The sequence below is a fragment of the Triturus cristatus genome, chromosome 4_2 (assembly GCF_964204655.1).
Source record: "Triturus cristatus chromosome 4_2, aTriCri1.1, whole genome shotgun sequence".
NCBI lineage: Eukaryota > Metazoa > Chordata > Amphibia > Caudata > Salamandridae > Triturus > Triturus cristatus.
The window spans coordinates 755963570-755987010 of record NC_140586.1 but is presented as its reverse complement, the minus strand read 5'-3'; positions in this window follow the sequence as shown (position 1 = coordinate 755987010).

The window sequence follows — 23441 nt, the reverse complement described above, 5'->3', positions numbered from 1 at the left end:
GAGTCCCTTGCTCACTTTGCCACTGGATTCAAGCAAGCCTGGCTGAAGACGGCTGAAATGCCAGAAACCGGTCCTAGGAAGCTTGTTTCTTGTCCAGGGAAGGCATGGCTTGGCAGTTCGGGCTGGACTGTTCCCATGAGGCACAGGGTCAGACTGATTTGCATATGGCCATGTCTGAACTGGGGTGGCAGAGTGGGCTAAAGAACGGTGATGGATCAAACCCAGATCTGTTGACTGGGTGTGAGTGTTTGATTGGTTCTGATGCTCCATCCATCACCACCCCCTTTTGTACCGCTGAGGTCGCTCCAGAGGCATGGACTCTCCTGTGGAGGGACATCCCCAAGGTGTATCGTAGTACTCCCCAAAGTGAATCAGCATACAAGTTGATGACACAATGGTACTATACCCCTATTCGCTTACATCGTATGTTCCCAAACTCTCCTTCGCTTTGCTGGAGATGCTAGAATGCCGAGGGGGACTTCCTGCACATCTGGTGGTCCAGCTCAGGCCTCACACTGTTTTGGAAGGAAGTCCTCAGCCATATCAAAGACGTGGTGGGGTTCCCGATCCCTTCTGATCCGTTCTTAACGCTTCTGAGCATTAAACCAGGCGTGCTTAAAGCTATGACCATAGCGGAATGACACCTGATCCTCCATTTGCTAGGGGCAGCGAGGCAGTCCATTGCAGCCACCTGGAAGAAGCCCAACCCTCCTTCCATAGCGACCTGGTTCTTGTGATTGTGGGATGTCCTGGCCCTTGAACTTCTCACAGCACGTCTTAACCATACCGACACCCGATTTGACCGTGTTTGGCAACCACTTATTCAACACTTCACTAAAACTGAGCCCTCCCGCCAAATGCTCCCCAGGTTACGCACATTGCAACTCTTTGAGGACTACCTGGTGCCTTTCCCTCAGGGTTGGGCGCCAGACTCCCCGAGCTGCCCTATTTCCACCTAATAGGGGGATTTTCCCAACCCCTGAGCCCACGGGCCGCTACCCTGACCCCTGGATCCCCATCTGGCTCTGATACCCCCTCCCTTCTTTCTCTCGCCCTCCTCCCCCGGAATAGGGGGTTGCCATTCTTCTCTGTTGATCTTCCTCTCTCCTCTCTCTGTTCTTCCTTCTTCTTGCTCTACACTCTCTGTCTTTCCCTTGGTGATGGTTTTAGTTTGGGTTTCTTTTTTTCTGTGAAACATAGCTTGTTTCTTATTGCTACAATGTGATAAAGTTACTCATTGGGTGTGGATAATGCTTGGGACATTGACATTTTAGCCGCTTAGTCTCTATTGCATGCCCAGTCAAGTAGCGATGTTGATTTTCCTTTTACTGGATGTTCAGGCTTTATATGAGCAGCCTTATTTTGACCCTTTTCATGGGCCCTCCTTAGACTTTGGCCCTTTGGCCTTGTTGCTTGTACCCCAGGAGGATTCTGTCCTGTGCCCTATGTTGCCTCACCAGGTTTGTTGTGCAGGGGGTGTTTGGTCTCTCCTTTCTTTTGGATGGGTGGAATCCTGCTCCCCTGGGGGCATATTATCAAGCCAGGTGATAAAATTATCGCCGCTTTAGCGGCAGAAAACTGCAGCTAAAGCGGTGATAATGGTCTTGATAATATGCTCAATGGAATTCCAATTGAAGCCCATGTTAGATGTGAAGGACGTCTTTAGCCCACTGTCACTCCTTGAGACTAACCCTGCCCCCTTGGCCGCTTGTGTTACTTGAGGGGAAACAACCTTTACAACGCAGTCATTACATCGCACTACCTTTGCAACGCAGTCATTACATGACAACATCCTTTACATCGCATGTCATTACAACGCAGCCATTACATCGCATGTCACTACAACACATGTCATTACAACGCATGTCACTACAATGCAGGCATTACATCGCAAGTCATTACAATGCATACCATTACAACGCATGTCACTACAACACATGTCATTACAACGCATGTCACTACAATGCAGGCATTACATCGCAAGTCATTACAATGCATACCATTACAACGCATAGTAGCCTTACACTATCCGACACTAACCCTTCTGTTGCACTCACTGGAGTTAGAATAGTCATTTTTACCCCTATACTATCCAATACTTACCCTACTGTTGCACTCACTGGAGTTAGAATAGTAATTATTACCCCTGCCCTATCCAACACTTACCTTAAATGCGATGTAATGGTATGCGTTGTAATGGTATGCGTTGTAATGGTATAATGCGATGTAATGGAATGCGTTGTAAAGGTAGTTATTAAAAATGCGATGTAATGGCATGCAATTCAAAAGAATGCGTTGTAAAGGATGTTGCGATGTAAAAACTGCGTTGTAAAGGCATGCATTGTAAATGTATGCATTGTAACATCATACATTCTACTTGAGACCCACACCATATTAAACCACAAGTATGCATAGCTCTGAACAGGCGTCCTGGCATTTTCTTTAATCAGATCTTCCATTTTATTGGGTTCTGTTGATCCTCAACCTTACTGATAATGTCAGTTTGTGAGCTGCTCACCAAACCACTTGACTGTGTTTTAGGAGTTTCTACAAATTAAGAGGCATCATCGACACTCCGATATTTAATAACACTTAACTCCATAGTGCATACTATTGCTCGCTTTGGACACCTACCATTTTAAATAGTCAGATATGGTCCAGTGAAGCCTGTACCCCCTGCCATATCATAGGTTTTTACTTGAAGTTGAATTGACGTTGGGTTTATAAAGTTCATCCACTGTTATCAATTAAATCCAACTTAATTACAGAATCAGGTGGTTGATCACACATCAGTCAGTTTTTTTCAGAACTTTCAGATCATTGGTTTGTAGTCTTGAATGTTCTGTCTTTGGATTGTGCCAAAAGAAAATCTGAAGGAATAATTACTTAAGGATTGAAGATTTGTCTCCCTGCTGTAGGTTATGGTAATGGGTGATTTACTGGATCACAGGAATCACAGAGTAATGTTGAGGCTATCCTTCAATACGAACAATGGTGTCAAAATGTGAGTATCGCTTAGTATCTGGCAAGGATGGGGTGGTATTGTGTCCCTTTCATGCATCGGCTTCCCAAGTTCTTCCCCACTCAGGGATTTTTGTGTTGTCAGAGTAACGCTCTCTGGGTGCCAGGGAGAAGAGAAAAGGGTCCATTGGTCTCTGTGCTCCCATTGTTTCTATTTCCACCCCTTTCTGACCCCCCGTCCATCACATACAAGAGAAGGACTAAGAAGTGATCTCGAGATCTTGAGAAGACCCTCCTGGACCCTGTACTGTGCTTCGCTACCCTTTGGCCAGGTTTGCGCTATAGAAAAACCACATGCATGCATATGTACCTACAGTTCTGAATTCCAGTGGGATTCCCTGGTATCTGGTTTGTCCCCAGCCATGGCTCTACCCTCATAAGGCATTCAATCTCTCTTGGTCAAGTTGCACCAGGCGTGTCCTCTTTCACTCTTTCTTCCTGGTTCTTCGAGATGGCCTGGCCCCATCTGTTTTGCCCTCTCACAAGATACGCTAAATATTACACCTCTAATAATTATGAACTGCGTCCTCCAAGACTCACTAACTTGACTCTCAGTGGTCACAAAAAAAGTGGCGCTTGGCATCAACCTGCTATAGAGTATGATTCAACGTGCGAAATCAGCGGTTAGGTTTAAATGGTTGCAAGCGGTGCTAAGCCCTGCTGTCCCCATCGAGCAGAACCCATCCTGTGCTTCACTGCACCCTCACCGCCCTGCCTGGTAAGTTTGCCCTCTCGGACATTTGTTTGTTCCTGGCATGCTAAATGGCTACCAATGTGCTGTGGTGTCCGGGCCCCCACAAGAGTGGGGGCAGAGAGACTAAAAAGAAAGAATGAATGAAAGTGCCGTACCCTACTGAAGTCCAAAACTGAGATACGTCTGTCAAAATCAATAACATTGTTTGAACCTACGACAGTGTTTCTCCATATTATCTAGTGTGAAGGACCATCTTAAAGTGTAGCAAAGACGTTCGATAAACAGTGAACATTTGGCTATTTTTGTTGTTGTCAGCTTTTTACCTTCTTCCTAAACATTGGGCGCATGGCTCACTAGTCTCACATTTTGCAATACAAGCTGCAAACTATACGCCCCATTGCTCCCACCCAAGTCCCGGCCACACGAGATAAGGGATCCCCTCAAGACATATTTGCAAAACTTGGAACCTGTTGCCCCTAGTCATACCCCTGATGGTATAGTACCAACTGGCGTGGGTTGAATATGTTAGCTATTAGATTGCATTGTTTATATGTTTTCAGATACACTTTAGAGATAGCCACATTTGCACTCTGGATGCGGTGTCACAGACAGAATAATATGGACTGGTCAGACATTATATAATTTTATGCCACTCTGTCATTTGTTTTTTAAGTATAACACAGCACGTTGGCACCAAATGCTTCAACTGTTAACGTGATTGAGAAGGAACAAACTGGAAATTGCATTGCCTTGTTTATGTCGGAAAATGATAAATAAAGTTGCTTTTTTTTAAACTTCTTCCTAAAACATCGCTTAAGTTAAAATATGTCCCTAGGTCCAGCAAAGAAGGTAGCCAGATGCAAAGAAGTTCAATATATTCTAAAGCAAGAAAGTTACTAGCCAGGTACTAATAGTACCTTCATAGTACAGGTTCAATGCCCCCAGGAAACAGAAGAAGGGCCCATTGAGGTGGCTAACTCATGCAAGAGAACACAAACAAAGTCTTTGAACAAAAGATGCCAACACGGAAGAGCCCAAGCAGAAACCATGACAACTGTGGTTTTTAGAAAGGGAGGAATAAGCAGGAATTGAGACACTATGCTATCACTCACAGTGCATGGCAGGTAAGGAGCAGGGAAGGGAAGCCCAGCTTTTATAGGTCACTTAGCAGCAAGTCACATCTGGTACACAGCCCATGTGCACACATTGGCCTGTTGTCCATGCTTGTAGCTGTTCTGTATTGTGAACCTCAAACTGACAGAAAATAGTTACTGTTGTGACTACCTAGGTGCATGGACTTGTGTGTGACAAAGCCAGTGAGTACATACATTTTGAAGGTGGAGACTTATAAATGTTCATGCTCGGAGTGGGGGGATGTGCATGAACCAGATGATCTATTTTGGGCAGTAGAGCTGCACTGAAGTCCGAGGTAATGCAGAGAGTGGCAGAGGATGCGGATTCACTGGGGCCTATGGAGTAGAAGAGATGGTAGCCATCGGCCTGCTCTTACAAAGCATGGCCCATATCTCCCTTGGGTTGTAGAGAGGGGGTGTCATGCCGGTCAATCCAAGAGAGACAGAGGAGTGTGTGCAAGAGACCTGGGGATCAAGGGTTAGCAATGAAACCCTGGACTTGCAAGAAATACTCTAGTAGCACAGAACTCTGGGAAGGAAGAAACTTGACAAGAGTCCTTTGGCTCAACATTTGCAGAGTGACACCTCAATAGAAAGGTCATTGATGCAAAAGGGTGTAAAATATGTACCAAAAAAATTGGGTGACTGCTCCTCCGAAGGTCACACGTTAGAAGATGTGATGTGGAATTAAAAATACATGTAAGGAAAGGAGAGGATTCCTCTCACACTCTGGCGAGATCTACAAATCTGATTTATTATCAATGCTGTAATGTATTTATGTTATTGCTTTAATTGGTCTTTTGTGAAGCATGGAATATATTTTGCAAAATTTCCTATAATGTTTATTTAAATATGACAAACACAACGTAAAGTTCATGATGTTAATGTACAGAATGTTCACCTGTCCGGGGGGAGGGGAGAGGGGGGCAATAAATATGCTATAATCAATAAAAATATTTTTTTTTTTTAAAAAGGAAAGGAGAGGTTTCAGTGACACATGGCTGATGTAGTTCATATGCTGCATTGATTTCGCTGCTTTATGGTTTGAATAAAAACGTATGTGTGCAAATGGAATATGTATCTTGGAAGGAGAGACTGATGTCAAAAAGACCCCTTCAAAAATAAACATTCCTTTTGTTATAGCATTGTTTCATGGAGAATGACTGGAGGGCCTCTACATTAAGGGTTTATGTAAGCTTTATGTTGAATTGGCTAAGAAAAGAAGAAAGAGGAATTCCAATGTAGTGAAGAGGATCAGACGTGTTCCACAGACATTACATCTGACATTAGGGGTGTGCCTGAGTTGCATTGTTTTTCATCATACTACCTCTGCTGCCTGACTCTGGGGTCCAGTGAACATGTGTTAAGGATCTATTATTGCAGATGGATGCTAAGACCCCTTGAATGACAGCACTCCCTTGCTGAAATATGCATATGCTGGAAAATGCAATGTTTATCTGAGACTAACTGCTTCCTTATCCAGAAGGTGTGCAAGAGCTGGTGAAGCTAACGCGCTGGGGCTAGCATGGGCCAGTCAGCAGCACAGCGTGCTCAGGTGAGTTCAAATGATCGGAGTATAGTTTTCATAGTCAACATGTCATTGGGCGGAGTCTAAAGCTATATGGTTTATATAGACTTTTGCGACAGGAAGTTGTTGCGGAGGAAGATGTGAAGCTCACAGCAATGGCACTTGTAATCGACTTGTTGTGCCTAAGTGTGGCTTGTGTCTTTTAGAACAGAACTGGAAGATGCAGAACTATGCATTATTTGATTTTCTTAATATGTTTTAAGTTTTCCTAACTGGTTTTTACAAACGTTTTCAATACAAGCAATGGTGCGGAAGTAAATGAGGGAAAATACGGGATAGGTTGGCATTTCTAACAAAGGGGTTCCCCCACATTATTATCAGCACTCTAGGTAAGCATGTTGGTGAGGTGCCTAGTTTGGTTTCGTTTTTATGAGAGTAGGTCACTCCTCGTTCAATAGCAGAGGGTGGAGGTTCTCACTTTGACCTCTCCCAACAGGCTCATGCAGTGATGGGTGAAGTGTGTAGATTGTTGCCAGCCAGAGATGAGGTGAAGGAGATCCGAGCAAGAAGCAGATGTTCTTCTGGCATAACTAGAAGATGTTTAGAAGGTGACGGAATTCATGGTGTGGGTTCACATCAAGCTGAAGCCCTGGGCACTTCTAGAAAGGTTTGTCCATGTTTGGCGTGCAGGCGGTACTGCAGGTGGTCAGAGACAGCGTCATCCAGGAAGAACCCAACCAGTGGTAAACACTGAAGGTGTCGTGAAGGCTGGCTAAGGGGAATGCAAAGGCGAACAGTAGTTTGAAAGCTGATCGAGGTGGCAGCCATTCTCAGATTTCTTTTCTTAGTCCTTCAACAAGATGTTTTGCATGCTCCTATAAAGCCCTTCTTAGTTTTTGAGAGGAACGTTTCTGTGTGCCTTTCCTGTGCATCTGTTACGTGGCTGTGCTATGTCATTATGATGGTTTTGTTGCCTTTGTGATCTGTTTGTCAGTTTCTATGTGTGTTTGGAGAAGGGATGAGTCTAGAGGTGGTGGGCTCATAGCAGTGGTCCTTTGGGTCCTCAGCTTTGGAATGTTTATGTTTACGCTGGTTGTTCTACCTAGACCCGGATGTTGCTAGTGTTGGTCTGTATCAGTAAAGTAACTTATGCACATGATATGATGAGAAGCGACCAAGGAGAGCCATTCTTGGAGTTCTCAGAAAATGCAGCGAAAAAGATGCCAAAGAAACCTCTCAATGATAAGATGTGAACAAGATTGCCTTTCGGGAACAGAGGACTTAACTTAGTTTATTATTTTTGTGAGATGGAACGAGCCACCGGAAGAAACCGGTTTTAAGCAGAGTGGATCTATCCAAGCCCTGTCAATGGAGGATTATTGAGGTGCAATGATGGTGATTTGAGGAAGCGGCAGGAGAGGAGCTATCCTTCATGCTACAGGTGCAGTGGCACCAGGGCCCCTGGCTCTGAAGGGACCATGCTTCCCAGTTACATTTGTCTTTCACTACCTACAGGGATGCAGGGGGCCCATTCTCCATCCAATCATTGGCGCGATAGCAGCTACGCTACATCACCTGGGACTGGGATCAAGAATTACTGCGAATGTATGTACATGCAGCGGTGTCAATCAGCGAGAGAGGCAAATTACGTTCAGCATGGCATGTATGGCATGAAACTGATATAAAATTGCTAATGTGAAACGATCAACCAAGAATTGCTCATTAAAAACACAGTCACTTGAGATGTAAATTATAGGGCACACAGATGCACTCATGAAAGATTCATGTCGTAAAATGTACAGCTTTCTGATTATTTCGTTTAAAACGATGTACTACCCTTTCTCATGGAATCCGTTTGTTTATGAAATCACCAAAACACAGCTTGCCTATGTCTTTGTAGCTGTAGCTGAAAACTCCAGGCCTCCTTAACGTTTCTCACTATAACATTAGGCATTCAAATGGCAAAGTTGTTGTTCCAGAAATTGTTATGGGGACAAAACAATGGAAATGCGTGAAAAAATAAATAAACACAATTTCTACCCCAAACGAACATATCACTGCTTAGTGATACAAATATGATAAGCGCTGAAGAGGAATAAATACATAAGGCAGAGGAGCGTCGCCCCACTGCTTTTTAGCAGTGAAGTTAAGGAAAAATAAAATGATAATAACTTGCGTTATCATCATTTTATTTTGTCCTGATGTCCAGCAACTTTGAAGGCCAGAGCTGCTCTCACAACAGGACCAGGGGGGGTGGTGAGCACACTGTAAGTGCGCATGAATGTTTGGCCGGCCGTCTCGAGCTGGCTAAACATTCATGCGCACTTTGCATGTTCTCCACATGGGCTGCATTACAACCTGCGTGGAGAGCATGCCCAGGCTCCCAGTCAGTGTCCGAGCGCCAACCATGTCGCTCAGACCAATCACAATGCTACATTGCAGCGTTGTGATTGGCGGACTGGGAGCCTGGGTGTGCTTCCTTCTTCCGGCCGGAGCAAGGGACTGCGGAGGAGAGACGCGGCGAGAAGCGGTGAGAAGGTAAGTTATTTTCTTTTTATTTTTTACACCAGCTTCCCCCCGCGTGCCCCCCTCCCGCCCCTTCCCTCCCATCACCGAACCATGCTGGCTGCGACTGCCGCAACTGTTTACCTTTCAGCTGTTTTCGGAAAATGCATAGGATTCCCATCTCACATGGGAGAGAAATGCAGAGCTTTGTTGCACCCACTGCGGAAGGGCTTACCTCCAAAGCAGATTTTGCTTGTTTTAGAAATGGATTGTGTTCAAGAGGGCAAAGATTCAATTTCCCACATGGCTATGAGTACCTTAAATGCTTTCGTTGGAGAGACAGAACTATATGTATATCACCTTATGTATCGACATAAAGATTTAAGATACAACTTTGCTCCACTGGGAGCTACTTTAGAATGAAAAGGACAGAGGAGATGTGACCATATTTAAAAAAAATTCTTTCCAAAATTGCCTGGGCACTTTCATTCAGAACAACCTCTTTCCTACAGTGGCTCCTTTTCAAAAAGAAAGAAACAAAATTGTCAGATCTTAACATATCCTAATAGGCAGAATTAGATTGACACAGTTATCTCCAAGATGTATTGTTACTGGTTCTTTAACCTCTTAGGTGCTGAGTCTTTTCTAACCCTGTGCTGAGCCATTTATTTGATGCTTGAGGAACTTTGTGCTTGAGCCTTCACAACTTTTTTCCACAAAAGGTATTCAGGCCAAATTTGTGTCTTTTTTGTCACTACATTTTGGGGAGTCTAAAAGTACCTAGGATTTGTGGACTGCTATGGAGGAAACCAAGAAAATAGCCAAAATATAGTAATTTCTGTTTTTTAACCAGAAAATATTGCTGTGCAAAGACAGTGTTTTTTTCCTACCAAAATAGACATCAATAAAAGGTTTGCTGTGCTAAGATCAACATCATCCCAATTTTGAGGAACAAGAAAAGTTATAAATAAATACCACATAGTTTTGATAGTAATAGAGCCAGTCTTTTCTATCCTTGGCAGTTTCAGCCTACTTGCAGTTTGTGGTGGAAGCAGATGTGAAACCTATGGGTGAATCCAGAAAGTGATACATTTCTTTAAACTCTATAAAATTCAGGTTTCAGCAGGGGGCCATTTATGTAGCTCACTCCTTGTTTTCCCAAAGGAAACTAATCATTGAAATTAAAAATAATGTAAGAAACCGGAGAAAATTAAAACAGAGAGCAATTTAATATTTTTGTCCTCATGATCGCTATACAAAAGTTATACACTGTTACATCCTTCGGACCCTTCAGCTCACAGAGATATGTAGTGTTTGTTGGTTGTCCAAAAACATGTGATTCCCTAATAATTTGCCCCTGCAGCAAATCATAGGGTGCAATCTTATAAATAAAAATGGGTATCAAGGAAACCTATTAATTTTTTTAATGTTCCCTAAATAATGAGTTTAAGAACAGTGGTTATTTTTACACCTATGAATTTGTGATTACCCTTACTGAAGGAAAGTCGCCTCTCTTGTATGGTCTCCCTGGAATTTTTGCCTTTTTGCTTAACCCTATTTTTGCTGGCTATAGACCTCTGTGTATTTTACCCCTGCTAACCGGTAGTAATGTGCCTGTGCTCTGTAAGTTAAATGTCACCAGTGAACTGCAACACCTACAATAGTGAACAGTCAAAATATAAATTTTAAAATATCGAAGTACATTTATATCGAGTTTTAAATATCGTAGGGACAGAATATCGACATCAAGAATATCAACAAACAGAATATCGAATTTAAGGTAAGAAATATCGATGTTGCAAATATCGATGTTAGTAATATCGATAGTAAAAATATCGATGTTAATAAAATCGATATTTATATTAGTGTTATGTATTTTAGTATGTATTTTATATGTATGTGTTGTATATTTTTGTTAAGTATTGTACTGTTTTTTAAATATATGTGTACATATTTTTAAAATTAGTAATTTAAAAAAAAAAAAATTAAGCATTTTAGTACTGTAGCGGGTTGTGGGTTTTAAGACGAATAAGGTGGAAAGTAATTAAAAGATAGTAAATTAAATAATAATTTTTAGGAATTATTAATTATTTTTAATTAAAGTTTGTGTTTTACTTCTGTAGCGGGTTGTGGGTTTATAGGGGAATAGGGGGGGAAATAATTTAGTCCTAATTAAGTAATTATTAATTTGTAATTATTGGTATTAAGAATTAATTTATTGTTAATTAATTATTAATTGGTAATTAATTATTATTAATTGATAATTATATTATTTGTATTCATTTGTGATTGGAGAGGGTTGTGGGTTTATAGGGGAATAGGGTGGGACGTAATTGAATTTTAATTAAGTAATTATAAATTTTTAATTATTTGTATTATTAATTAATTGTTAATTATTAATTGATGATTAATTATTATTACTTGATAATTATATTTTTTTAATTAATTTATTATTGGAGTGTGTTGTGTGTTTATATGGGAATAGGGTGGGAAGTAATTTATTTGTAGTTAAGTAATTAGTAAAAAACAAATGGGTATTGATAATTCATTTTTTTGTTAATTAATAATTAATTGGTTATTAACTTTTATGAAATATTCATTGATATTTATAATATTTTTTGTTAATTAATTATTAATTGGCTATTAATGTTTATTAAATCATATTTATTGGGATTGACAATTAATGTTTTGTTAATTACTTATTAATTGGTTATTAATTTTATCAGATATTATTTCATGGTATTGATAATTAATTTATTGTTAATTAATTATTAATTGCAAATTAATTTTTATTAATTGATTAATTGAAACTTAAATTAATTGTGTGGAATTGTATGTGGAGTGTGTTGTGTGTTTATGGGTAATAGGGTGGGAAGTATTTAATATTATTAAAGTAATTAATAATTTTGATATATTTGTAGTTTTTATTTTATTTATTGTTATTACTAAATCATTGTTTAATTACAATATTTATTTGATTTATAAGTATGTTATTTTTAACACCTATGCTATACAACGCTTTCCCTACTGTTGCCCTCTCTGGAGTGGGAATAGTAATTTTTACCCCTATGCTATTCAACGCTTTTCCTACTGTTGCACTCTCTGGAGTGGGAATAGTAATTTTTACCCCTACGCTATCCAAGGCTTTCCCTACTGTTGCACTCACTGGAGTGGGAATAGTATTTTGTACCCCTACGCTAGCCAGCGTTTTCCCTACTGTCGCACTTGCTGGAGTGGGAATAGTAATTTTTACCCCTACGCTATCCAGCGCTTTCCCTACTGTTGAACTCTCTGGAGTGGAAATAGTAATTTTTACCCCTACACTATACAACGCTTTCCCTACTGTTGCACTCTCTGGAGTGGGAATTTCAATTTTTACCCCTACACCATCCAGCGCTTTCCCTACTGTTGTACTCTCTGGAGTGGGAATAGTAATTTTTACCCCTACGCTATCCAACGCTTTCCCTACTGTTGCACTCTCTGGAGTGGGAATAGTAATTTTTACCCCTACGCTATCCATCGCTTTCCCTACTTTTGCACTCTCTGGAGTGGGAATAGTAATTTTTACCCCTACGCTATCCAACGCTTTCCGTACTTTTGCACTATATATTAATTTATATGTATATGTTTAATTTATTTTAAAATTATGGGGCTGATTCAAATCCTGGAAAAAGGCTGTACGAATCGTTGTATGGAGCGTTTTCTCCGTACGACTCGTACCCGGTAAACTTTCCTTACAACCTAGGAAGTACGATTCGTACAGAAAGCCTCTTTCCGTACGAATCGTACAAAAGATCGTACGGTAAAAAAAAACAACGATTCTGATCTGGAACAGCCTGTACGCGATGTCCGGACCTATTTAAGCAGCGGTTTCCGGCCCAGCAAGTACGATTCGTCTCTACGGCACTTCGTACGGCTCTTTTCTTACGGGAGCCAAAAACAGCCGTAAAAGCAGAGTCCTACAAACGGAGCACCGGTATGTGACGTTCCCCGTGGTAGGAGTCGTACTCCGACACGTTCCCAGGGGTGCGAGTCGTACAGGGGCACGAGTAGTACAGAGGTACGAGTAGTACATACAGGGGTATGAGTAGTACAGGGGTACAAGTTGTATAGTACAGGGGTACGAGTAGTACAGGGGTACGAGTAGTACATAAAGGGGTACAAGTAGTACAGGGGTACCAGTAGTACATACAGGGGTACGAATAGTACAGGGGTACGAGTAGTATAGTACAGGGGTACAAGTAGTACAGGGGTACGAGTCGTACAGGCATACACCCCCATGCGTTGTGTATGTACGGTGCGTACCCTGACATATGTACGGTGCGTACATACGCAGTGTTGTTGTACGGTGCGTACATATGCATGGGGGGCCTGTACGACTCGTACCCCTGTACGATTCGTACCCCTGTACTACTTGTACCCCTGTATGTACTACTCGTACCCCTGTATGTATGACTCCTACCCCTGTACTACTCGTACCCCTGTACTACTCGTACCCCTGTATGTACTACTCGTACCCATGTACTACTCGTACCCCTGTATGTACTCCTTTTACCCCTGTATGTACTACTCGTACCCCTGTACGACTCGTACCCCTGTATGTACTACTCGTACCCCTGTACTACTCGTACCCCTGTACGACTCGCACCCCTGTACGACTCGCACCCCGGGAACAACTTTTACCGGGATACGAGTCGTACAAATTTCACTTCGTAGCGGGTAAAGTCATTCCCCGTGTACCGGACGTTTTCCGTACGAATCGTAAATCGGAAAGCCGGTCCGGATCGTACTTGTATGGTCGGACTGTATTTTTAGGATTCGTATGGAAAAGTGTCCGGGTCCGTCCCCTACAACTTTTCCCGATCCGATTCGTACAGATCGGGCGATCCGTATGTATTTTTCCCGTACGAATCGTACTTTTTCCCATACGAATCGTACTTCACGGGTCGGATGGGACTTGTACGATTCGTATGGAAATAATTACAGATACGAGTCGTACGGAAAAAAAAATACAGGATCGGAATCGACCCCTATATGTATTAGTTATTATTTTTAAATATGTTTTAATATTTTTAACTATATTTCTTTTAATTATATGTATTATTTACTTAATTTTACATTAAAACATTCAAAAAAGTGATATTTTCAATATTGATATTTTTGTAATTACCATTATGTAGATTGGACTTCGATATTTTTGACCGATATTTTTGTGTCAATATTTTTGTAGGTCGATTTTCTGTCCATCGATATTCTGTCAGACATTCCCTACAATGGCAGTGAAAACATGGCTTCAGGCCTACCACTGTAGCCTGACAAAAACAGTTTTTAAACATCAATTGGACTTGTCAAAGTGAACCTTTTTGACATGTCTAAACCTTCCTTTTAAGGGGCCGATTCCGATCCGGGTCGGAAAGCACTCCGACCGAGTCGGATAGGGAGTGTTTTCCGACCGAGCCAGAGGCCTGCAGTCCAACCGAGCGAGTATGATGCAGCCGTATGCTGCCGGACTCGGTTCGGTCAGACTCCCATAGGAGTCAACTGGAGCCGGTCGTACGATGCGTACATGGGCTCCCATTGACTGAATGGGTACATCTCGAACAAGTGCGCCCCCTACAGTGGGTACGCGTCGGTGCCATCCGCACCATACATGCCTGTGTTGGGGAGACCCATAGGTCTCCCCCTGTGTGCGAGTCGTATGGTTGCAGGTGTCGGGTAGTCCGACGCGGACCCCCGAAGTCCGACTCCGGGAGCTTTTGCGAGCCGGACACTCCGGCTCGCACAGGCTGTCCGACGCGTGCATCGTACTGGCTCGGTCGTGAATCGCATCCATTGCATGCCACGGTTAGCTTACGACCGAGACGTACGGAGCGGTTCGGACCCGGAAACGACTCGGGTCGGTGAATTTCATGTAGCTCGCATCGTACTGGCTCGCTCGTACAGCTGTACCAGTCGACCGGAAAACACGCATACGGCTCATAGTTTTTCCGGTCGGATCGCGTTTGGTGCCCTTCCGACCCGGATCGGAATCGGACCCTAAATATTAACAAGTCACCCCTAAGTAGGCCTAATAGCCTATAGGGCTGTGTGTATGGTATTTAAAAGTAGTACTTGTAGAAATGTAATGTTAAATATGTCCCTACAGTGACTAGTATCTAAAAGCCATTCCATTGAAGCTAGGTATGCTGTTCCTTAGAGAAACGCACTGGGATGCATTATTAAAATGTAATAATGCCATTATCGGCTAGCAAATAGCAAGACATTTAATTCTTGGGCTCTTTGTAATATTTATAAAAAGCTCGATTCAGCTGTGAAGTCGGATGTTATGTTATGTTGATTTTTTTTAGCACATTAATCATCCAAAAGGGTATCCAGCCGCTTGGGCAAGATGTGTAGGTGTGAGGTCCCAAGGTGCTTATATGAAGAGCCAGGTTCCAAGCTTCTTGCGGAACTCAATAAAGGAGGAGGAGGTTCTGATGTGTTGAAGGAGGTTGCTCCATGTCTTGGGTGCAATGTAGGAGAATGAGCGACTCAAGTTTTGTTTTTGCGGATATGGGGTGTGTGTGCGAGTGAGAGTGTATTGTGTAGGGCATTATATGTGTGTGTGTGAGAAGTCTGAATTGACTCCGCTTGTGAATGGGAAACCAGTGAAGCTTCCTGAGGTGTGGTGTGATGTGGGTGCAGTGTGGGAGGTCGAGTATGAGTCTTATGGATGCATTCTGGATAGTCTGAAGAGTGTTGCCATAGTCCAGTCTGCTGATGAGTGCTTGCGTGACAGTCCATTTGGAGTTCTGAGACAACCATATGAAGATCTTTCACAGCATGCTTAGGATGTGGAAGCAGGAGGTGCACAATGCGTTTGTTTGAGCCGTTATGTTGAGCTTGTCATCTAGGATGTTCCTCATGCGTGGTCTGTAACTGTTAGTCCTAGCTCAGATGGCCACCAGGTGGAATCCCATGGGAAGGTCTTGTTGCTGAAGACCAGTACTTCGGTCTTGTCCGAGTTGAGCTTCAGGCAGTTGGTTTGCATCCAGTCTGCTACCATGGTCATGCAGTTGATGAAGTTAATTCTGGTGGTGTTTGTCTTCTCCGTCAGGGAGAGGATGAGTTGGGCGTCATCAGCGTAGGAGATGATGGTGATGTCTTGTGATCGGATGATGTTGGCAAGTGATGTCCTGTATATGTTAAAAAGGTTTGGGAAGAGGAACAATCCCTGTGGGACACCGCATATACATTTCTTGGTCTCTGATGTGAAGTATGGAAGTCTGATCCTTTAGGTTCTCCCTGTGAGAAAGAAACAGATCCATTTGAGAGCGGATCCTTGTATGCCAATTTCGTGGAGTCTTCTGATGAGGGTGTTGTGGGAGACAATGTCGAAGGCTGCGTAGAGGTCGAACGGAATGAGGGCTACTGTTACTCCTCAGTAGCTGTGATGAGTGCTATTTCAGTGCTGCTGTTCTTTCTGAATCCTGATTGTGTGTTGTCTAAAAGATGGTGAAGTTCGAGGTGGGTTGGATGTTTTTTAAATATTAAGGAAAGGGTACATTTAGAAAGTTACCTTTTTCCCTGCCTAAAGACTCTGGAGGCTAATGTGCATTAGCATCAGCTGCAGCCCTCTAAGTGCTCAACCTTGAATGAGGTATGAAATGCTACTCTCAGACCCGAGACCAGAGACAAAGGCTTGGGAATGGGGGACTGTTTCTGTTCATCTGGCAAAGATGAACTTTTGGGCAGGGCCCACAAATATAATTAACTTGCAAGGGGCTCCCCTTTTACAGGCAGATGTCAATGGACACATGCAAAGCCCCTTCTTTGTTCCCCCAGGCAGGCTGCAATCCCACGGGGAGTTATCTGGCCCCATATCTGGTTTGAAGTGACCACAGAGGAGTGGTTTCGCATTTCTCTGGTCACACCTCTGGGGTGGGCACACAGGCTCTGCACAAGGGCAAAAGAGCGTCACCATCTTGGATCGATGCAGAGAGGCAATGCGGGATTGTATGCAGTAGGGTACACAAGAAATGCTGCAGATGTCTGCAAGATAACTCCTAGGAACTAATACCCCATTGATTAGGGAGGAGAAAGATCAGAAGAGAAACAAGACCTGTTTGCTGTCTGAGACTTGAGAAGTGCCCTGAAGGACCTGCTCTCTTTCTTGTACCCAGGACAAAGAAGTGTACTACAGGGGTCATAAGGCTGAACTCATGCTCAAGCTACAGAGACACAAGAAGCTACAAGAGGATTCCCTGCAACTGCCCAGCTAACCAGTTCCAACTGGATCTGCCCTGGACCCTCTTGTTGTACTTTGCTGGAGTGAGCCTGGACCCTCAAGAGCTGCTCTTGAGCTCCTGGAACCATGGGTTGTGTCAACGTGCACTCCTCCTAACATCCAGAGGAACCTTGGACTTTTTGGCTCAAAGACCCCCAGAGGACCAGGGACAACCCTACCAAACTGATCTGACAAAGGTACATTACTGCTGGGCTACAGATTCTGTCATCTTCTGCTCTTAGCTTTTCTGCAGCAGCAACCCAATTTAGCAGGACCTCGTGGAGAAGGTATTCGTCTTCTATTGAGCCCTCTTCAACCTGCAGTCTTGCCCCACTGAAGGAGTCCAGGCTCCACAAAAGTGAATAAATGTGCACGAAGAAATCCTGACTGGGTGAAGGCACAAAAAGTCGCCTGGCTGGTGAGAGGCCTTCATTTGGCCAAAAATTGAATTTCTCCCACACAGAGCTTTCCTGCCAAAAACCAATGGCTTTAGCATGACCTCATGCAGCGGCTATCTGACTATGTAGAGCCCTCCTCGGCCACTGCTGCTTCCTTCACCTGGAGGGTTTTTAACTTCCACTCTAGAGGTAAACTTTTTCACGGAGATGAACCTAATACCTGTATTCGAGCCATGCTCTATTATGGTGGGCCTTAAACCTTATTCTTGTCCTGGTCAAGTACAGCCAGATGACTTGCATTTTTTAGAATAATTCCCTAGGTAAATCCTGCAACTGGGTTTAGCATTGGTTCTGTATCTGACCCGCACTCAATTGCAATCAGCCTCAAATCGCGCCCCGATCCCAGTCTACCATGACCAGTTGACAGTGGTTGACAATAAACACTTCTTGGTACTATTTTCTTTCCAAACTTTAACGCTTCATATCTGCAGCTCCCCTTTTTGGATTTTTGCCCAGAACTGTGTTTTACTAGCTCTGGGCAAAATTCTAATTATGCTGGTGTAATTGCTGTAATTTTAGAAATTTTCTGTAAGAAAATCTGTGCGAAATTACCAAGATTATGCCATGACATTGTGTAATTTCAAGGAGACATTTTAACACCAGATATATCAATCAGCTAATTTTCAATGAGAGCTTTATTACAAGTTGATTTGTTTTCACCCATGTAGATTGTTCAGGTAGCTTTTTAATGTGAAACTACAAATTCAAACATGAGTGGCAGTATTTTGAATGTGAGAAGCAGCTCCTGTAAAATGGGCGGTCAACAAACATTTCATGTAGATTTTTTACCTGAGCGGAACATTTAGGTAATTTTTGCACACAAAACTACAAATCCAAATGTGAGTGGCAGTGTTTTCAACATGAGCGACTGGAAATCAGCTTGAAATTACATTTTCAAGTTGGATTTTTACCTGAACAAAGTGTTCCAGTAATTTTATGAGTGTGAGAAGCATTTCCCATAATTACTGTACACTGTAATTTGCTGTATCATAATTACACGTTTCGCACGCCCCTATTAATTTCGTGTTGCTCTTGTGATGCAAAATTACCAAAAAGATGCGATTATGCCAGTTTGCATAATTTTGGGTAATACTGGGCAAAAATGCCTTCCGAAGAGCACAGTAACAGAGTGCCAGAGGCTGCTGGATGCTCTCTTTTTTTTTTGCATTTGGTGCTATTTTCTTAGTGCCAAATACATTCTTGAGCATGAAAGTGGATTGTATCGCTAAGAAAGTAGCGCAAAATGCAGGGCTATACTCCTTGCTTAATTCCACGTATTCTTGCATATTTGCTCCAATTTTGCATTATTATGCTGCAACAAATGACATGACTTATGCACACCCCTAGTCTGCACTTTAGCGGCAAAAAATAACAAATTTAGCTCAGGTCTTATTTCTAGTTACTGTGTTGAGGATGGTCGGATTGTTTTCTCTGCGAGATAAAAACATTGACTTCTCGTCCACATCAGTTTTTTGAAACTATGTATATATTGATTTGGGTATTTGTAATTTATAGTTTATATAATCAGACTAAGTGGTGTATTGCACCAAGTAAGGCCACTTGTTTGAAATTATGAACAGGCTATATCATCCCTCATAAATTCATAAATGTTAGTGCAGTGTGTTCCTGAACACCAATCCTTAACCCTATACATGGAAAATGAAGGTTTTTTTGCCTTGAATTCAAATGTTTTTATTCAGATACTCTATGTACAAGCACGTTTCTGATTATACTTGTTGTTTTTATGCACTCACAATTGCAATAAACCTGTGACTATGAGCAGTTACTCTTGCCAATAAGCATTGCCTGAAGGCAAGCTAATGAGGAAAGAAGCAAAACAGAGACCATAGGTTTTTAATTGGACTCCGATTTCCTTTATTTTTGTTGTTGTTATTGAATCCAATTCTCACTCATAGCACATACACACACTCAACACAATCACCAGGGGTTCACATAACAGCTGAAATTTACACAAGAGTCGTCAGTACACCACCAGCTCCTTGACACAGAGAAAAAGGTCTGGTATCATTAATGATTCATAAAATCTTGGTACATTGATTTACATGACTTACTCGTAGTATAGTGAGTAATCCTATACTCACTATGATGGCATGGTTTGGGTGTCCCTCCAAGTCATAGAACAGGTTCTGGACCTCGCATTACCGGGGACAAACCTAGGCCTCTGTGCACACCCTAGATCAGCATGTTTTCAGGGCCAAACAAAAAGTCAGAATACTAGGTTCACATTTAGTCGAATACTCTGGGCAGGGGAGCATGTCTGTTTTCCATGAAGGGGAAATTTCCATTTCAACAGCTGTGCTCTGAAGCCTTTATCAAAGAAACCAGCAACCTCCTGCTCAGCAACAAGTTCATCAAGTTGCTATGCAAGCACATTTTGACTTTTACCATCTTCATAAGAATCAGATCTCAATGCAGTAGGTCTTCCGCAAGGCTCATGTTTATATGCTCACAGGGGCACACTTGTGTGGCCATTGAGTGGCCAGCTGGTTTATCACTCAATTATGCATGCACCAGGATGTTTCAAGTAACTCATGTGCAATGCTGTCCTTCTTCCCACATGGAGGCACAGCCTTCTGGAGAGTCTCCAACTGGGTCATCAAGCAGCCAGCTCACTGATTAACCTCAGAAAGATTATAATTTTAAGACTTCCATCTCACCATATGTCCAATGTCTAGCCTAGATGGTGACATTGTAAACATAACAAATAGATTACTGTGGACAGGAACTGGTTATACATTTTGAAGCAGGTTTTGATTATGTCAATGTATAAAAACCTTAAAACGAATTTCTCGAACTCCAACTATTATTCAATTTCAAACCAGAGTTATCTAGCTAAGTTGCTGAGGACAACTTGCCAGGGTCAAGGCTTTCTGGGCGAAGAAAAAACTGGTAAACCACCAGGCAGGCATCGAATAACTTTGAGGGCAAGGATCTCTATAATGGGCATTCAAGGGCAACTGGTGCCCAAGCTATATGAACAAATGTATGAATCAAAAGATATGTATAAAGAAAATGCAACCATGGTGAAGGCTATATGGCAAATGCCATGCAGTATCCATCCAGGAGGGTCAGACTAGAAACCAACATGCATGCGTTGGATACAGGCAGTCTTAATAAATGCCCTCCACAGTCCACATATGATTAACAAAGGAGCAACTCACAGACAAGCATTAGAGACAGGTAGCCAAGGTAAATACACACTGGAGTCCACCCAGGAATGACAGAGGACCAAGCCCCAAGGATGCTTTGGATACAGGCAGCTATGGAAAATGCTCCATAGAGTTCATATATGACCAACAGCGAGCAACCCAAAGCCATGCACTGGATAAGGCAGCCATGGTAAATGCTATCTAGAGTTCGCTCAGTAGCAGCAGACTAGCGAGTCACAAGCATGCGCTGGAAACAGAAAGTCAGGTGTCTCCATCCAGTCGATAGCGAGCTACCAGTAGCTCCCAGGCACCTTCAAAGTAGCTGGCAGTCTTGAGTTCATATTTGAATGAGCACCGGGTCACACATTTTTCTTATAATATTGAGGGAAGCCTGTGCTTACTTTACCTTATTATCATCAGGCTGCAGATAGCAGACCAGATAGTGAGCAGTGCTCAGTCTGATTTTTGGGCCAGGATTGGCAACTGAAGTATGTAACACTTAAATAAAAGTAATTGTTGGCTCAATATTGGAGCAGGAGAACAAAATGATGTTTCTGAAGGCTTTTAAATGGGAGAAAATGAAAATGAAAAGTTACATTAATGCTGAACTCTTCGTTTTAACTTCCTCTCATTTAAAAGTGTTGCATTTACAAGCAGCAAGCCTTTCACTCCCAGTGGCCAGCAGAAACTGTGTCATATTTATACATTTAAAGTGAAGACAACTTTTTATATGAAACATTAAGTTTTAATGTTTTTATTCACTATCAATTAAGCCAAATACGTCTTAATCTTTTATGAAGCATGTTTATTTACTTAAAATGTATCGCACTTAAACAAATGTATTTTTCTGTTATAAACATGTCACCAGGTCTTCAGACCACTGTGTGCAAAATGCTGGTGTTTGTAAATGTGACACTTGGAAATGGGAGAACATTTTAATGATGAGTTTTATAAAATCTATATGAACAAAGATAACTCTTTGGTTTAATTTTCTTGATACAGTGCCATATTTATAAATGAAAAATACAACCACTATTTTACGTTGGAGAAATGTAAAGTTCAGAAAAATGTTCCATATTCTGAAAATTTTGGAAGACAATCTTTCGGCACTTTAAATTTCTCCAATTTGTGTTATACATGTAATGTTGCCACATGTGGCGAAAGGTTTGTCCTATGCCACAAGTACATGTGAAACAGTCACCCATTCACATATTTCCCATTCATACGCACACATGTTCATACACCCAAAAGACCATGCTCTCACTGACACACATTGCAGCCCTGTAATAGAGCCCTCTAGGTAAAGTATTTTGTTTAAACCATAGCATCTGCTCTATAGACATTAGGCTTAAAGTCAATTAAGCTTGGTGTGAGGGCATCTGGTAATAATGCACGAGTTGCTTAGCCTTCAATAGTTCACAATGGTTTTCACTGATCAGAAGTAGCTTTCACCACAGAAAAGTTTGGAGACCCCTGCTATCTGGTATATTGTTCCAGTCCAAGAACTTGCATACTAAGCCTTTATAAGGAAGCCACTCAGGCCAAGGCATCCAATCTTGCATTGACGTCTATCCATTGAACAACAAGCACAGAAGCATCGTTTGGTGTACAAATGTGCATAGAGGGGTCTGAGGGTAGTTGTGTAAGGTTGCATTTAGGCTGACATCAAGACACAGAGTGCTGAGAGATGTGTGTGTGGGCTGGGATTTCTGAGGTATTGAGATACCTTGACATTGGGATTCACAAACTGCAGGTGAGAAGTGCATGAGGCGGACAGTACCCATTTATAATTGAAAAAAAAGTGCTTTTAAATATTTTAAGAATTTAGAAATTTTCTAAACAAATACAATGAGTGCAGTTTGATGTACTTTTCTCATTTTTTTCTCACTAACCTGAGCAAATTAAAAAACAAATCACCAGCATTTCAGCATTTTTGTATTTCACACAGGGACTGCCTATTCTGAAACATGATGAAAACTTAATAATGAAAACTAAAGAGAAGAACTGTATGCAGTGCTGACCATTTATTTATGCTAAGAATGTTAACAAATGGCATGAATGCACTGAAGTATCTCCTCCACATACATGACAGAGCTCTGCATTCAGTGGAGACAAAAGTAGTGTTGGAATTAGATGAAGCACAATTTTAATTACAGCTGCCTGAATTGCTTTTCAACGACAGTGCTGAAGTAGGGAACCAAAAACAGCCATAGGCAAGAATGCTCAAATTAGCCCAACTCCCTTCATCTACTCATGCTATCTCTCCATCTCCTCTCCTCTCTCTTCTCCCTCTAATATTGCTTTCTCTCTTCCTACACCCTTCCTCTCTTTCACTGTCTCATGAAGCCTCCTGTGTCTGCTACAGGAGAGGTGGGGAAAGTGACAGAGACACCAGGAGTGGCCATGTGCTTCTAAAGCCTGGCTCAAAGGGCTCCAGCCAGGGTTGGATTGCCCTGTAGGGCAACCAGGCAGTGCCCGAAAGACTGGGCTGATATGGTTAGTGATTGAGCTGTTTTTTAGCTGTTTTAAGATCCACTGAGCTGGTTGTTATGGTTAATTGTCCTGATATCAAAAGAAACATTGCCTGCAGCAAGCTTAAATCCATGCAGTCTTCCATATCTTGCAAACCACTTCTACATAGTTTCTTTACAAGCTCAAAACATTTC